The sequence below is a fragment of the Schistocerca cancellata genome, chromosome 4 (genome assembly GCF_023864275.1).
Source record: "Schistocerca cancellata isolate TAMUIC-IGC-003103 chromosome 4, iqSchCanc2.1, whole genome shotgun sequence".
NCBI lineage: Eukaryota > Metazoa > Arthropoda > Insecta > Orthoptera > Acrididae > Schistocerca > Schistocerca cancellata.
In genome coordinates, this window is record NC_064629.1 from 400,506,078 (window position 1) to 400,525,307 (window position 19,230).

Here is a 19,230-nt window from a genome sequence, read left to right on the forward strand (position 1 = left end):
AGCGAATTTTTGCTAGATATATCCTAACAAAGAGATGTCGTTACGTAGAGACTCCGACCGAACTCTCTGAAAAGTAGTTACACTGTACAATGCTTCTGAAGACAGACCTGCGTGGAAGTATGTGTTACGAAACCGTTTGCAGTGTTTGCGTGGGAAACAGCACTCAGTGGCCAGAATTCATAGGAAGGCACTGTGCACGAATCCCTCGTCGGTTCAAAATGGTTCAAATGGCTCTAAGCACTATGGACTTAACATCTGAGGTCATCAGTCCCCTAGACTTATAACTACTTAAACCTAACTAACCCAAGTACATTACACACATCCATGCCCGAGGCAGGATTCAAACCTGCGACCGTAGCAGCCACGTGGTTCCGGACTGAAGCACCTAGAACCGCTTGGCCTCTCGTCGGAAACTGAAGCATATGCCCCGTATGGCTCTAACGAGGCGAGGTTACTTTCGTTCGTCAAATACTTGGGATCATCCTTTATGATGGTTCGTACAATCTTCATCAGTAATGAAACATGTACTATAGGAAATCATTACACTAAACTGACACACGCGTCTGACAGTGACGTATGAGGTAGTGTAACAGCTGTATTGGCAGTCGCCCTTATACCTGGAAAGCAGTTGGGATGTTTGAAGGGATTCTTGGTGGAGACTCGCAGGACTTAAACTGATATACCAGATGCGTTGTTCCGTCTTCAGTAAATGCGCTGAATTCGGCGACCGGCAACGTGCTGTCAGTAGCTGAATCTGGAGGTTATCCACAAAAACAATAACAAGAGCGTTAGTTCATGTTTATCTCTGTTTTTACTCATTTAAAATGCCCCAATTAACTGGAAATCCTGTCGAGTGCGAAATTCATGCAATGATTCATTTTATGTGTACAAAAGACATGAAACCAATCGAAACTCGTCGGTACATTATTGAAGTTTACGGAGAAAACACTATATGCGAAGCATTGGTGATGGCGTTTTAAGACCTCATTTGGAAGTTCAAAGTGGGTGGACACCTGTTATCACTCAAGAATTCTTACAGAAATGCAAAAATTGAAGGAAGATGATTACATTGTATTGTGGCGTTTTAAAATTTTTACCACACGATTATGACGTCTAGATGGCCACTGAGCAGGGGTTGGATCATCAGGTGGCACATTTTTATGAGAACGGAATTCATAGGTTGAGTGTTCATTGTGATAAGGTCCTTAACATACTGACAGAAAAAAATCGCAACGTCAAGAAAGAGTCGTGCAACATAAGCGAAAGTTGGTAGGCATGTTTCTACATCTGAAAGATGATGTCTATTCATATTTCGCGCCAGTCGTATAAGAGTGGTGGTAGTAGCGCCAATATGAGGTGCAAATCATGTTTGCTTTAAATACTCGCTGTAACGATCATGAGCGCTAGTTTCCTTTGAGAGGGACATAGTGAGTTAACCGTTCGTCAATAGTGCCTTAAGGCGATAAAGACGCCATTATCAGCACCTCACTGAGTTTGAACGAGGTAGTGTAATAGGGCCACAAGAAGCTGTACATTCCTTCTGCGACACTGCAGAAAGACTTGGCGTAATGTAGCCACTGTACATGATAACTGGCAGCGGTTGCCACAAGAAAGTACAGCCACAAGAAGACCAGTCTCTGGACTGCCGAGTGGCACTATCAAGAAGGAAGACCATAGTGTTCGACGTATGGCTCTGTTTCATTGTACTGCATCTGCATTAGCCATCTGAGTAGCGGTTGGTATCACAGTGATACAACAAACTCTTACACATCGGTTACTTCAAGGTCACCTCAGAGCCAGGCGCCCTGTAGAGTGCATTCCACTGACTCCAGACCACCGCCGTTTGCGACTTCAGTGGTGTCAAGCGAGTGCTCACTGGAGGATATGGTGGAGGCCTGTTGCGTTTTCTGATTGAAGTTAGTTCTGTCTCGGTGACAGTGATGACCTTGTGGTAGAAGGAGGCCAGTTGAATGCCTGCAGACAACCTGCCTGCGTGTTAGACACGCTACACCTACAAATGGAGTTATGGTCTTGGGAGCAGTTTCGTATGACAGCAGGCACACTCTCGTGGCTATTCTACACACTCTGACTGAAAATTTGTTCGTCAGTCTGGTGAGTCAACTTGTTCTGCTGCCATTCATCAGCAGCATTGCAGGGTGTGTTTTCCAACAGGATAACGCTCGTCCACGCACCGCTGTTGTAACCCAGTGTTCTCTACAGAGTATCGAAATACTGCCTTCGACTGCTCTAAGCCAGATCTGTCTCCAATAGAACACATAAGGGACACTTTCACACGAAAACTCTAGCGTCATCCACAAAGAGCATTAACCGTCCCTGTATTGGCCGACCAACTGCAATAGGAATTGAACTCCAACTCACGAACCGACATCCGGTACCTGTAAAACTCAAAGCATATACGTTTGCATGCTTGCATTCAACATTCTAATGGTTTCGCCGATTGTTAATGTACGAGGGATGGAACTTAAATAGTGGCAACTATTTATTCACAACCGAAGCAAAAGAGCCACATGTTTGCATGTGTTACTGACCTTCAAAGTAGTCACCAGCGTTGTGTAGAACCCGTTGCCAGTGATGTGGAAGGCGTAGTATACCGTTAGCAGAGCCTGTTCTGTTGATGGTGCGAATGGAGCGGTCTACTGCTTGTCGAATCTCTGGAACAGTTGTGAAGCGAATGCCACGAAGTGGTTCCTTCATCTTCGGAATCAAATCAAATTCACAAGGACTTAAGTCCGTGGAGTATGGTGGATGGTACAGTATTTCCCAGTTCCATCGACCGAACAGAGCAGCCACAGCTTGCGCTGTATGCGCCCGCGCATTGCCGTGCAAAATGATGGGTGGGTTGCACAGAAACTGTCACCGCTTCTTTCGCAAGGCTGGTCGCAGGTGATGCTCCAAAACCAACAGTAATACTGTGCATTAACGGTCTGCCGTGGAGGAACATAATGCGTTAGGATAACACCATCACAGTGGTACACGAGAATCACCATAACGTTACACCGCTCCATTCGCACCATCAACAGAACAGGCTCTGCTAACGGTATACAACGCCTTCCACATCGCTAGCAGCGAGTTCTACACAACGGTGGTGACTACTTTGAAGGACAGTAACAGGTGCAGGTCTAGGGCGCTGCAGTCATGGACTGTACGGCTGGTCCCGGCGGAGGTTCGAGTCCTCCCTCGGGCATGGGTGTGTGTGTTGGTCCCTAGAATAATTTAGGTTAGGTAGTGTGTAAGCTTAGGGACTGATGACCTTAGCAGTTAAGTCCCATAAGATTTTACACACATTTGAACATATAACAGGTGCAAACATGTAACTCTTTTGTATCGGTTGTGAATAAATAGTTCCCACTATTTAAGTTCCAACTCTCGTATTAACATTTCATATTTGAAACGTCTCTTTCACGCGTACATTAGCCTGTAATCGTACAGTGTGAGTCACTAAAATGTATTACCTACACAAATGTATTTCCGAAATTCCATCACTCTACAGTGATAATTTTTTGGTGTTGCGATTTTTCTCCGTCAGTATATTACCGGAAAGTTTCAAATTATGTTGAAAAGTAGATGAAGGTACATTATTTCAGACAATACTAGAATTTTTCTGAAAACGCACACTCATTTGTTTTATATAAAAATGAACCTTACTTGGAAAATGCATCTTGTATTATTCAGACAAGCAGGCGTCATTGACCTAGCAATGCGGAAACATCTTCACCTGTGAGAAATTTACTCTTTACAGCAGGACTGGTAATATATTACATCTGGTATTATACTACATCTAGATCTAGAGAACCTCAGAAAAGGCGCAAGTGTCGTTGTCGTAACTCGCCTCTCTACTTCTTTCCGTTAACAGTACTCGTCCAAACATCCACAGTGCCTCCCAGACCAAGACTCCAGCCCCAAAGAGAGAGCTACATATACGTGTCTGTCCTGCAGTTGACACGTAAGTGCCTTGCAGGGTGTTCATTCAACTACCTTCAGACTATTTCCTACCGTTACCCTCTGTAACAGTGCACGGGAAAAACGAGGTCTTAAATCTTTCCGTGCGGTTCTAATTTTTCACTTTATTACGATGGTCATTTCCACCTACGTAGATGGGCGTCAAAAAAATATTTTCACGTTCGGAGGAGAAAGTTGGTGATTGAAATTTCGTGAAAAGATCTCGCCGCAACGAAAGATTTATTGTTTTAATGATTGCCACCCCAACGCGTGTATCATATCCGTGAAAACTCTTCACGATATTTCACAGTAATACAACAGGAGCTGCCCTTCCTTAAACTTTTCCGATGTCCTCCGTCAACCCCATCTGGCAAGGATGCCATAAAGCGGATAAATTCTCCAGAAGATGGCGGAAAAACCTGGTGTTGGCAGTCTATTTAGTATACCTGTTGTATCTTCCAAGTGTTCTGCCAACAAAGCGCAGTCTTTCGTTCGCTCATAACATTGCTCATAACATTATCTATGTGATAGCTGCAATTTAAATTGTTCGTAATTGTAATCCCTAGGCGTTTAGTTGAATTGAGTGCATTTGGATTTGTATAATTTATCGTGTAACCGAAATTTAACGGTTTCCTTTTAATGCTCGTTTGAATGCTTTCACACTTTTAGAGTCAATTACCACTTTTCGTGCCATGCAGATATCTCGTGTAAATCATTTTGCTATTGGTTTTGATCTTCTGATGAGTTTCTTAAACAGTAAACGACAGCATCATCTGCAATCAGTCTCAGAGGGCTTCTGAGATTGTCTTCTAATTCGTTTATATAAATTAGGAACAGCAAACAGTCTACAACACTTCCTAGGGGAATGCCAGATGACACTTCTGTTTTACTCGATGACTCTCCGTCATTTACTACGAACTGTGACCTTTCTGGCAGGAAATCACGAATCCAGTTGCACAACGAGACGATACTCCATAGGCATGCATTAGAGCTTATTAAATGGCTACAACCTCAAAACCGATCGAGTGAGTCGGTGCTGTGGGGAACACAGCATTCGCCCAGAAGGAGATCAGTTTCACTGGCTGCCCATCGAGATGTGGGTTTCCCATAGAATCTTTAAATCGCTTCAACGAGCAAGGTGGTGTAATAGTAAGACATTACACTATCATTCGCGAGGATGCCAGTTCAAATCCCTGTCAGACTATCCAAATATAATTTTTTCTTGCTTTCCCATATCTTAAATGTTGGAATGGTCCGCTTGAAAAAGCCGCGATCGTTTTTTGCGCTGTTTTTCCTCAGTCTGAGAGTTTGGCCCGTACTAATGTCATTAATGCCAACTAGACGTTAAACCATAACCTTCATTTCTTCTTATAAAATTTCAGGCGAATATGGGAGTTTGTCTCCAGTGACTTTTCATACTCATCAACGTCAGTTGGAGCTAGCGTTCCGATTCAAGTGACAAAATAGGTAATGGACGCTAAACTCGAAGCATCATAAGTGTCTAACACCACTCTAAGCTTTTTTTTTTTTTCACAACGAACGCGAACGCTCTGAAGGCTCTTAATATCCCTCATTAAGTGACTGCTGAGTTAAAGGGAAAGACGAGGCTCTGAAAACGTGAAACTTTGCTAAATATCCAAGTAAACGAGCACCCAGACGAAGTGCTAAAGGTGGCTTAATTTTGTTACAAGACAAAGAGTTGAGTCCATACGTTGAAGATAATCGTGTCCCAGAAAGCTGGTAGTAAACGTGGAAGTCCTGTAGCGCCGTTGCCTCCAATTAACAGAGAGCATTAGCTATTGTTCCCCGCGGCAGCGGGCTGATGAATGCCTGTTAACCGCAAGGGCCATGCAGCTGTGCTGCGCCGTGTCGGCGTTCATTACGTGGCCCGCGTTATTAGCTGCAGTCGATATCCCCCGCCGTCAGTCGCCAGCTCCAACCAGCTAGTCTTCGATAAACGGTTAATATCGCCGCCGTCTGTACAAGCTGATGCTTGTAAAGGCTCGCACACAAAAGATTTCTCTGCTAAGGATACTATACCGCCAGCAGCACTGAAAACGAGTAGTTCGTGGCCTACAAATGTCAGTATTAAAGTAATATATGATGAGATGACAAAATCAGTCTGACAATTATTTATTTAAGTTTGTATGCAATGGAAATTGGAATCTAGTTGTCAGCAAGTAAATCTGCTTACTTAGCCACAGAGTATTCTGAAATAAAAATACTGCCGATACAGATAAGGTACCCTCTTCAAAATTAGAGAGCTGATACGTGATGCAAAATAACTACTTCACCTTTGCTACAATTTGGTCTATTTTCGTTTTTTCGAGCTTGGGTTATAGCTTAAAGAAATAATTTCTCCCTCAGTGTGCACTATTCTTCTATGATAAATATCTGACAACGTTTCTTGCAAAAATTCTGCTTTTCGCTACTTCACAATTTCTGTATTTTGGTTAACTTACACGAGGAAATTTTTTCCCTGTTGTGTCCTATGTTCTTCATATTTTTCCCTAAATTCCGTCAAACTTGCAACTGAAATGTTAATACGAATTCCACAACTAGTTTCGCTCTTCAGACACCGCTTGCATACATATAACAAACAACATATACAGTAAAATTAACGCACTGGATAAAACATTTGTCACTCTGAACAGACTTCACGCTAATACTGTGTACCACCACCTCTAACCTTCATAAGGGCCTTAATTGGAAGAGAAATCGGGTTCACAAGTTTCATAACGTATGGCTAGTCCCAGGTGATGCCACTAATTGCTGATTAAGTACCATGGGGCTACAAAGCTGCGGGAGGTATTTTGAATATACATAAATGATCTGGTGGGCAGGGTGAGCAGCAATCTGCTGCTGTTTGCTGATGACGCTGTGGTGTACAGGAAGCTCTCGTAGTTGAGTGACTTCAGGAGGATATAAGATGACTTATACAAAATCTAGTTCGTTTGATGAATGGCAGATAGCTCTAAACGTAGAAAAATTTAAGTTAATGCAGATAAGTAGTAAAAAAAAAGAAACATAATGTTTGAATACAGATGTCATAGTGTGCTGCTTGACACAGCCACCTCGATTAAACATGTAGGTGTAACGTTGCAAAGTGATATGAAACAGAATGAGCATGTAACGATTGTAATAGAGAAGACGAATGTTCGACTTCGATTTCTTGTGAGAATTTTAGAAAAGTGAGGTTCATCTGTAAAAGAGATCGTTTGTAGGACACTAGTGCAACCAATTCTTGAGTACTGCTAGACTGTTTGGGATCAGCACCAGGTCGGATTATATGGAGACATCGAAGTGATTCAGAGGCGGACTGCTGGACATGTGACCAGTAGGTACGAATAACGAGCAACTGTTACCGAGGTGCTTCGGGAACTCAAATGGTCTCATTTTAAAAAATTAGAAAAACTTCTTTCTTTCAGTGAATACTTCAGTTTTTAATCATAAGTAATAACACAGGAATCATAATAAATTTAAAAAAATGAAAGTTTTTATTATATATTTCAAATGTATTTACTAATTATTTTATTTTGTTCCCTAACAGATAACGGAAATGTGGAATAAAGTTCTCAGCAGCTTCCTTGACGTTGGTCCAGGTTCAAAAATGGCTCAAATGCTTCTGAGCAATATGGGACTTAACTGCTGTGGTTATCAGTCCCCTAGAACGTAGAACTACTGAAACCTAACTAACCTAAGGACATGACACACATCCATGACCGAGGCAGGATTCGAACCTGCGACCGCTGCGGTTGGTCCAGGTCTGAACTTCGTAGCGTAATAAGGAAACCCTACGTCACCTCGATATATAGTGGAAAACAGAAGTAAAATAATAGCTTGTTTTAATAAACTCGAATAATCTTCTGATAAATTCGCCCAGAGATTACGTAATGGCTTATCTATGTGCTTTTGCAGTAAATCAGTCACTTAGTAAGTCAAATAGTTTTTCATAGTCGCTTGCACGTAAGCTTGCTGGTTTAGCTGTTACAGGAAACTGATTTCGAACCCAGGAATTATCCTCACTAATCTTTGGGACATATTGCAAAAGATTTTTTTCAAGTAATGTAAGTGCTCTAGAAATAGCTCAGACACTTTTTCATCTATTTAAATATTGTTTTCAGTCAAACATTCATGTAAAGTTGGAAAGCAATTAACTTTGTTTTCTTGAACTGAAGAGATAAAAATTCCAATTTCCTCTGAAAATACGCAATTTTGTCTCTTACATTAAAAATTGTGACGCTCTTTCCTTGCAATGACAAGTTAATTTCGTTGGACTGTGTAAGAGTGTTTACCAGATACTCAAGTTACATTAACTATATAGGATCTTTTGAAATCTCAATAACACTTAGCCCTGCATTATTTTGTACGGTAAGGATGGCCAATAACGCATTATGAACTTTATAAAGCCTCAACAGTGCTTTTCCTCCGGAAAGCCAATTCACACTTGCATTTAGTAGCGTGAAAAATATAAGTTGCTAGTCAAAAGAACCTCATGAACCCCGGACCTTGCTCTCGGTAGGGTCGCTTGCGTGGCTCTGAGATACAGATAGCCGTACCGTAGGTACAACCACAACGGAGGGCTATCTTTTGAGATGCCAGACAAACGTGTGGTTCCTGAAGAGGGGCAGCTACCTTTTCAGTAGTTACAGGGGCAACTGCTCTGGCCTTGTAACATCAATCAAAATGGCCTTGCTATATTGTTACTGCGAACGGCTGAAAGAAAGTGGAAACTACACCTGTAATTTTTAAAGAGGACACGCAGCTCTACTGTACAATTAAATGATGATGGTGTCCTCTTCGGTAAAAAATTCCGGAGGTAAAGTAGTCCGCCATTCGTATCTCCAGGCGGGGACTACGCACGAGGATGTCGCCATCAGAAGGAACAAAAGTGGCATTCTGCTGATCTGAATGTGGAATGTTAGATCCCATAATCGGGCAAGTAGGTCAGAAAATTTAAAAATGGAAATGGGCAGGTTGAAGTTTGATGTAGTGGGAATTAATCATCTTGAAGTTGAAACTCTTTTATTCATGTTTGTTTTAACAATATATATGTTTTTAGATTGGGTCCGCCTTTAGCAAAATACAATTTTGTTTTTTATCCCAAAATATTTCACTGCAGTTGCAGCATCATCAGTGAGCTTTTATTTTATGGCTTTTTACCACATGGTGTGGTTTTCCTGATGTGTTATGTTTTTATAGTGTCTGTTTTCTTTCGCAGTTGGTCATTATTTCTTTTTTTCCTCATCGTCTTCACTGTGAAGTTCTGTTTATTAAGCTGTCACTGTTTCACTGTTTACCAGCTGTAAAACAGCTTTTTAAGTGGTTTCTTACAATTATGTTTCACTGTTATCTTAGGGAAACCGTTTTCAAGGATACTCACAAAAGTATCATGAAATAGATTAAATTTTAAATTAGCATCAGGTTCGCTGCACATCTCATCCCAGTCGAAGGGTTGCAAGCTTTCCTTAAACTTTGTAATTGTTAAATCGTTAACCGAATGCACTATTTTGTTTTGCATTACTGTATGGAGCTATGCCATATAGTCTTACTAGCTGTATATCATGATTAGAAAGAGGACCATTCTTAACAGGTAAAATTTTATTTGGTTTAAATTTATCTTGGTCTATGAAAACAGTGAGCTGCTTTCCTTTACTACCCGAGTAGGAAAATCAGTAACTGATGTCAAATTGAAAGAACCAAGTTAATACTTCCAGATAATGTTTTCTACCAGGCTCTTTCAGAAAATCTATATTGAAATCCTTACAAATAATAATTTGCTTCCCTCTCTCTGACAGATAGCGCAACAAAGAATTCAAGTCTTTCAGAAATAGCTGAAAATTTCCCAATAGGGACCTACACACTGCTACAGTTACAAAAATACCAATATTTAGTTTTAGCTCACAGGCACTACAGAATTTTCTTAGGTCCTAAATTTTTCAAAAAAAAAATGGTTCAAATGGCTCTGAGCACTATGGTACTTAACATCTATGGTCATCAGTCCCCTAGAACTTAGAACTACTTAAACCTAACTAACCTAAGGACAGCACACAACACCCAGCCATCACGAGGCAGAGAAAATCCCTGACCCCGCCGGGAATCGAACCCGGGAACCCGGGCGTGGGAAGCGAGAACGCTACCGCACGACCACGAGATGCGGGCTCCTAAACTTTTCACCCTGTGATAAATTTTAACACATATGGCAACTCCTGCTCTCTCCATAGTGTCTCTACCTACGTGTGCTGAAAGCGTATTTCCAACCACATTTGCCTATTCTGTATCTGTGACTATATGGTGTTAAGAGAGGCATAGTGCATCTATTCCACCCTCAGTTTCTAAATCTTCTAAAACAACAAGAAGCTCATCTACTTTGTTTCTTAATCCCCTGATATTCTGATGCAATGTACTAACCTTATATGCCGGCCGAGCGGTTCTAGGCCCTTCAGTCCGGAACCGCGCGACTGCTACGGTCGGAAGTTCGAATCCTGCCTCGGGCATGGATGTGTGTTATGTCCTTAGGTTAGTTCGCTTTAAGTAGTTCTAAGTTCTAGGGGACTGATGACCTCAGATATTAAGTCCCATAGTGCACAGAGCCATTTGACCCATTTTTTGACTAACCTTATTTTTCACTGTACTTTATTGAAAATCGAGTCATATACTAACATTATTTTTCACTGTACTTTTATGCAAATCTTGTGATATTTTAACGTCGCTAGTACCCCCCTGTCTGAGCTTCTCATTAAGATTAATTTCATTCAATGCTGAATCACAGGACATTGATCTTAGCCATATAAGAGGTACTCCATGAGTTTCAGTGCCCCTTTAAGGATTTTGATATCATTCCGGCCAGTTTACCCTTCCATGTCCTGTTGAAATGCACGCCATGCCTTCTGAAGTCCCACCTTCCAATAGCATCAAGAGGAACCAAACCTAAGCCTGATAAAGTAGCTGCCCGAAGCAGCTGATCGAACTCCACATCGACCCTCCTAACAGAGCTGTTCAGTTGTGGCTGATCATACTATACGAAAGCAGGAACCTACTCAACATTTGTATTGATCATTGCAGATACCATTTTTAGCAGTATGATGTGATTCTTGAGTTTCTCCCGGCGTATTTGATAATCATAATATCCACGGGTGCACTGCCGGTCTATAGTGTCCAACGGGCACAATATTTCGGCGATCATACATTTCGCCATCATCATCGGGGAAAATCGCCCGCATTCTGAAGAAACACCGAGTCGGAACTGTGTTTTGTCCTCCGAATAAAACTCGTGCACTGGTGGGGAGCGCCAAAGATGACCTCGGTTTGAGGAAGGCCGGCGTGTACCAGATTCCGTGTCAATGTGGCAAGTCGTATATTGGTCAGACGATGCGTACCGTCGAGGATCGATGCCGTGAACACCAGAGGCACACTCGACTGATGTATCCGAGCAAGTCGGCGGTCACTGATCATTGTTTGTCGGAAAATCACGCTATGGAGTATGAACGCACGAGGATTCTGGTACAGACGTCGAGATACTGGGACAGCGTTGTTAGAGAGGCCATCGAAATTCGCACCAATGACGACCTCATAAACGGTGACTGTGGCTATAATCTTAGCAAGGCTTGGGAACCAGCGATTGGGTTAATCAAGAGTAAATCGAGCAAACGTATAGTTGTGACGACCACGGCGGACAGAGCCATCACTATGACGTCATCTCAGACGCCGTCGCAATCTGTTCCACCGCGCGACCGTGGCGCGGGGCGCGGACGGCGGAGGGAGAGTGCCGCGGGCGGAGGGTATTTAAATCGGCCGCCGCCGCGACCGAACCCAGTTCCCTCTGAGCAGCCATAGCGTACGGATCTCCGTGCCGGCACGTTCACAGGAGCTCAGTCCGTCAGTTCATCTGATTATGGCGACATGTATGATCGCCAAAATATTGTGCCCGTTGGACACTATAGACCGGCAGTACATCCGTGGATATTTTGATTATTTTTAGCAGGTCATACTCAATATTGTAGCCCTAATCCCTACCCATACTGATTGGTACTCCACCCCCTATCGCAACATGACCCTTCTTTGTAAAACTCTTCCAGAATGATCCTACATCCTCTATCACTTGTCTGAGACACACACTGTGCTGTCTGGCCGTATGTCCAAAAAATGTTCTGTTTCAGTGAGTTACTACATATATGTGGCTGAGAATCTTACTTATCTGTTGGGAACAATCATTTAGTACTCTGCCGGAAATGCTATTAATTCCATGCGAGCTTTTACTTGCGAGTCAATTTATTATTATCCTATTTCCAGCAGGAAGGGTGGGCTGAATTTCAGTTTTATCATATGGCAGAGGTATTGTCTCCTCCATATACAGCTTTATATTTTGTAATGAACAGCTGGATCCTATTTCCTCTACGACACTTAAAAATGATTATTAAAAATATTTTCTATATCTGACTTTTTGTTAGTAAACTTCTCATTTAGTTTGATAGAAATATAGTCTTCCTGCACTCACGGTTATCCTGTTTCCCTTTTACCAAAAAAAAAAAATGTTACAGATGGCTCTGAGCACTATGGGACTTAACATCTGAGGTCATCAGTCCCCTAGAACTTATAGCTACTTAAACCTAACTAACCTAAGGACATCACACACATCCATGCCCGAGGCAGGATTCGAACCTGCGACCGTAGCAGTCTCGCGGTTCCGGACTGAAGCGCCTAGAACCGCACGGCCACCGCGGCCGGCGCCCCTTTTAACAATATTCCGAATTGTTTTAACTATGTTATCAAAGATACTAACCTCAAACGTAATGAGCGTACTTCTGGACTTCTTAATTATTTTTCTTAATGCAGTGCAGTAGTCTTTATAGTGTTTGACTGTTACTAGATCATTACTACTTCTTGCTATAAGATACATATTTCCTTTTCTGTATACAAGAGATTTTTATCCCTTTAGTAAGTCAAGGCATTTTAGAAGGTTTGTTAGAATTATGTTTCACTGTTTTCTTAGGGAAATCGTTTTCAAATATATTCACAAAGGCATCACGAAATAGGTTAAATTTTAAATCAGCTTGAAGTTCCCTGCGCATCTCATCCCAGTCTAACTGTTGCAAGCGCTCCCTAAAATTTGCAACCGTTGAATAGTTAGTAGGTGTGCATCATGATTAGAAAGACCATTCTTAACAGTAAAAGTTTTTGTTTGATTAAATTTATCTTCGTCTACAGAAACATTATCAATCAGTGTGCTGCTTTCCTGTACTACCCGGGTAGGAAAGTCAAAAACTGTTGTCAGATTGAAAGAACCGAGTTAATACTCCAAGGTCATGCTTTCTGTCAGACGCTTACAGAAAATTTACATTGAAATCCCCACTATATGTATCACTTGAATTGTGATAACTTTCTTCCCTCAAAGTTCCTCTCTTTCACGATTGCTTTTTAGCTATATATAAATTCTGTAAAATATAAACAATTTTGTTGTAATGTCTTCTTTAAGCTCTAAATAATTTGAAGTGATGGAAAAAACAATCGAAACACCAAGAAGGAGCTGTGCTACGTAAACGAATGTTGACAGGCTTGTTTCTACATCTGAAATATTATGTCTGTTCCGGTTTCTCGCCAGACGCTCGCCAGACGCATAGCAGTTGCGCTAATACCGCCACTGTGAGAATGCTAACCAGGTTTCTTTAAATTCACGCTGTAACTGCCGTGAGAGTTAGTTACCTTTGAGATTGGATGTAGTGAGCTAATGTTAATGAAGAATGCCTTTAAAGGCCACAAAGGCACCATTATCAACAGCACACTGAGTTTGAGCGATGTCATGTAATATGGCTACGAGAAGCTGGACGTTCGTTCTGCGATATTGCAGAAAGACTTGGCGTAATGTAGCCAATGTTCGTGATTCCTCGCAACAGTTGTCACGAGAATGTAAAGTCACAGGTAGAGCGGGCTCCGGACGATCACATCGCACTACCGAAAGGGAAAACCATCACGTGTGGCGTATGGCTCTTCGTGCCGTACTGCGTCTGCAGCAACAGTCTGAGCAGCAGTTGCCATATCAGTGACACAATGAACTGCTACAAATCGGTTGCTTCAACTGCATGTCCGACCCAAAAGCCCTGCAGCTTGCATTCCACTGACCCCAGACTGGCGTCATTTGGGACTTCAAATGGTTCAAATGGTTCTGAGCACTATGGGACTTGACATCTGAGGTCATCAGTCCCCTAGAACTTAGAACTACTTAAACCTAACTAACCTAAAGCCATCACACACATCAATGCCCGAGGCAGGATTCGAACCTGCGGTTCCAGACTGAGGCGCCTAGAACCGCTCGGCCACGCCGGTTGGTATTTGGGACTTCATTGGTGTCAAGTGAGAACCCATTGGTGGACAGGATGGAAGTCTGTTGTGTTTGTTGATGAAGATTAGTTCTGTCTCAGTGTCAGTGATGGCCGAGTGTCTGTTACAAAGAGGGTCTGCAACCAACCTGGATCTATACCTGCAGTTATTATTGGGGGTGCGATTTCTTATGATAGCAGCAGCACTCTCGTGTTCATCCCACACACCCTGACTGCAAATGTGTAGCCAATTTGGTGGTCCGACCTGCTGTGCTGTCATTCATGAACAGCATTGCAGGGGGTGTTTGCCAACAGGAGAACACTCCCCACTAACCCCTTTTTAACACTACATGGTGTACAGAGTGGCAGAGTGGCGACATATTGCCCTGGCCGCTCGATCACTAGATCAGTTAATAGTCGAGCACATATTTGACATCATCGGACGGCAACTCCATTGTCATCCACAACCAGCATCAACCGTACCTGTACTGACCGACCAAGTGTAACAGGCGTGGAACTGCAGACCACAAACTGACATCCTGTATCTGTGTGTATCACCATTCTGGCGGCTACACCGGTTATTAATCTACCAGCAGTTTACATTTTCAATGGCTTATCTCGCGCTTATGTTAATCTGTGATCCCGCAATGTTAATCACTTAAATATGTTAAACTGACAAATGTATTCACGAAATTTCATTTTTCAACATTAATTAATTTTATTGTTGCAATATTTATATCATCAGTATATTTACAAAAAGTATACAGGCCTATAATTTGTCAATCCTAATTTCATATTTGGCCTCATGGGAGCGCATGTAGCGGAGGGAGAACATGTCCGCCGTGTGGTGTACGGGAACGCTGCTATATTTGTCTTTCAGTGGTGACCGAGCAAGCGTGCAGCTACCTCACCAATTAGGGTATAAATTACAAATGGATGTAACAAATTTCGTGAAAGACCATCACAGAGACGTTAACATTCAGACATACTCATTACGCTATTTATTCCTCCATTGACAAACACGAAGCGATTTCTTCACGATAGTGCCCCATCTGATAAATTGCGAAGGCTGGCAGCAATCGGAAACATAAGACAGTAGATGTGAAGTACCGACATGTCCTACGTTAGAATTTGGAACGTACCATCCTGCCGATAGTTTTCTCAGCATGTAAACCTGCTCATTCGCAATAGCAAGACAGTGTGAAGACTCAATTGCAGCACAAAAACTTTTATCATGTATCATTATGAGCGTTCTCATTTTAACAGTAAATCCAGCTCTCAGATGAGTTCTTAATTAAATTTATGAAAGAAAATAGAAATCAAGCTGTATTTTTTTTTTTTTTAGAATTATACTACGTACAGTAATGGCTCATCGTGAGACAATTCAGTGGAGAAGCTAAACGTTATCAGCTGATGCACATTTTCGTTCCCCACTGGCTTGATTCATCTTGAAGAATTTATTTGGCTAAAATTACCATCAGAATCGTCCACCTGCTTAGCTGGGTGGTAACGTGCTCGCCTCACATGCAAGCGGGCCCGGGTTCGATTCCCGGCCGGATTGGAGATTTTCTCCGGGGACTGGGTGTTGTGTTGTCCCCATCACCATTTCGTCCTCATCACCGGCGCGCGAGTCGCCAAATGTAGTGTCGAATGAAATAAGACTTGCACTTGGCAGCCGAACTTTCTCGAATAGGGACCTCCCGGCCAACGATGCCATACGCTCATTTGCATTTACCATCAGAATCTCAGCACTGGACAATGATAAAACATTACATATGAGTGTGTTATTTATTAAGTCGTACTCCAAACAATAAACTGTTCAGCAGGTGGCATATGGAATTTCAGCCAAGTATATGGTGCTTTATTTTTTCTTGCTTTCGGTTAACCATAACTCACTTTTGTTTCGAAAATTCATAAGTTTTGGCATGGAGTGCCATTTTTTGATTGTATAGGTCGAAAATCATAGCAAGTGAAGCAAAACCTCCCGTACCCAACCGCCATCTCACGTCACTACTGCAACACGCACCTGTTGAGATGCATGGCTGTTGACGTGGAACAGTCGTCAGTGGGTAACCTCTGGGGAACCTGCCGCACCTCAGTTGTATAGGGCTTGCCTAGGCATGTGGGGCTCTGTGAAGGTAGACTTTTATTTCCCTAGCTGCTCTTGGAACCAGCATGGATACTTCGAAATTTTTTCTTCCTCCTCCCAGCGGAAATGATGAGCTGCTGGTAGGTACCAACACCCAATCAAACAAGAAGACTCGTGTAGCCTGTCCTCCAGACTTTGGTTTTACACAGACTCTGTCAGTATTGAGCAACAGAACGCATGCCGGTGGCTAGAATGTGTTTCTTATAACAGGATGGAAAGAAGGGAGCTTTGAGAAAGCTTCAACTTTTTTCATACAAAAAGCGTTGGAGGGAATATCTGGAAGCTTAAAATCAGTTAAGCGTTTGCGAAACTGGATCCGGTTGGTAGAAACATCAAATTCCAAACAAGTGAAGAATATCCAGGAAGCTCAGTACCTCGGGCAGTATGCAACAGAAAGTGAACTGCACAACACGTTAAACTATACGAAAGGTATTGTGACTTGCAGGGATCTGGTTGACATTCCCCAAGGTGAACTGAAAGCTCAGAGGTCCCAGGAAAGCATTGTTGATGTTCAGAAAATAATGAAACGGGTGGATGGTGACGTCGTGATATCGGACACATTTATACTGACTTCAAACAGCACAAAAATTCGGGTCGGGATTTGGAGAGCCACATTACCTCTCACGAGCTGGGAATCCTAAGCACAGGTACTCATACTCATTTCTGTGCTGCTACCGAGTCATTCTTCGCCATCGACCTCTCTTTCTGCGCTCCAGTCTCTGTTCAGTGGGATGTCATTGACGACCTATATTCCAGTGTCGACTTCCCACTCCGCATTCACCTACTTAATGGAGCAATACATGAAGAGAAGCCACAGACATGGATAGTCAACAGGGGTAAGTGGACGCTGTTAAACCAGCTAGCTGTGTTTGAACATTGCAACAGCGTCCAGTAATGGGTGAACCATATCACACAAGTGATCCATCATGCCGCTGGCTTATCCGTCCCAAAGTCCTCAGGTCATCTCCGGAGGCGACCTGTGTCTTGGTTGACGGATGAGTGCTATTCAGCTATTCGGAACTGGTGTGCGGCTCTTCGACGATTTAAGAGCCGCCATACGGCAGACAACCTCATAGCCTTTCGAATCGCGAGAGCAAAGGCCTGACATGTGATTAAGGAGAGGAACAATAGGTCATGACAAGCGACTCCATCAACGGTCCCAATTGTTCTACGAAAGTATGGCAAGCCATGAAGAGGATTCCTGGTGAACGCAGTCGTTCACCAATAGCAGCGGTGCTGTCATGGGGAGACATCGCTCAGACGCTGGTGGAGAATTTTGCACAAACTGGATCCGGCGTTTTGTCGCTACTGTACGACTGTATAGAGGAGAAAATTGGGCATCAGATCCAACGATTCCGAAACTTAGAACTGTCCTTTCTTCATGTGGGAGCTGGAATCAGCCTTGTCTGAGACTCGTGATAATACACCCACTCACGACCAGTTCCGGTACTGGATGCTTAGACATTTGCCAATAGCGCCGAAAGAAATCCCTCTTGAACGTTATAATCTCATGTGGCAGACAGATAACTTCCCCAACTCCTGGAGAGAGACAATTTTGATACCTCTCCTCAAACCAGGGAAGGACCCCACATGTCCCAGTAGTTATCGGAGCATCGTCTTAACGAGGAGTGTAGGAAAGATCCTGAAGCGAAATGTTAACCGTCGTCTAGTCTGGCTGTTAGAGACCAGGCAACTCCTTAGCCGCTCTGAGTGTGTATTCCGAAGATATTGGTCCACTTTCGATAACCTGACCCTGCTAGAGGCGGCTATTCAGAAGGCTTGCCTACGTAGACATCATTGTGTTGGCATATTCTTCGACATCAGTAAGGCATACGGTACTACTTGGCGACATCTTCATCCAGTCTTTCCTGTCTCAGCAGTATTTTAGGACCAGAGTTGGTGACTCGCTAACAGATCGTTTTTGAGCAGGCGAATGGTGTCCCTCAGCACAGTGCTTTAAGTGTTACCCTCTTTGCCACAGCCATCAACTATATCACGTTTACAGTAAGGAGCCCTGTACAGTGCTCCTTATTTGTGGACGATATTGCTGTTTTCTGTCCCTCCTCCAGTACTGCAACAGCAGGCCGTCATTTTCTGCTTACAGTGTGGAGATTAGAGGAGTGGGCTGCAAAAACGGCTTTTCATTTTTCTGCGGATATGTGTGTGTGTGTGTTCACATTAATCGTTCTCGTAATATTTTTAATTCACCTGCTTTGCTTATGAGGGACACCATCCCAAATTTCAGTGTGGTTCTATGGCCTCATTTTGTACTCAAAATGGTCGTGGTTGGCACAGTTGAGAGACTCGAAAGCCAGAACCCTGAGGCCATTGAATATATTAAAGTGTTTTAGTACAGGTCTTGGGGAGCGGACAGGGCGCGTTTCCTCCAGTTTTGTAGGACTTCCGTGCACTCACAACTGGGCTATGGGTGCACAGTGTATGGATCGGTGAGGCCTTCTGATTTGAAGATCACTGACGCTGTCCACCATGAGGGGCTCCGGCTTGCCAAGCAGGCCAAGCAGGTGCTTATAGGACCAGTGCCATACCCAGCCTCTGTGCTGAGGCCGGGTAGCCGCCACTTACCATCCGGCGGCAGCTCCTCCTCGTGCGTCAGGCGTGTAAGTTTCTCGCAGCTCCAGCTTCACCTGTCCACCATATTGTTGCTCGTCCGCCTCTGAAACGCCTTGTTCCGAACCGTCCACGAGCCACAGTGCCGTTTGGAATCAATGTGCAACGTGCGCTGGAGTGCCTTGGTGTGGAGCCAGTATGATCCCGAATCCATAGTTTTAACTGTCTGCCGCCCTG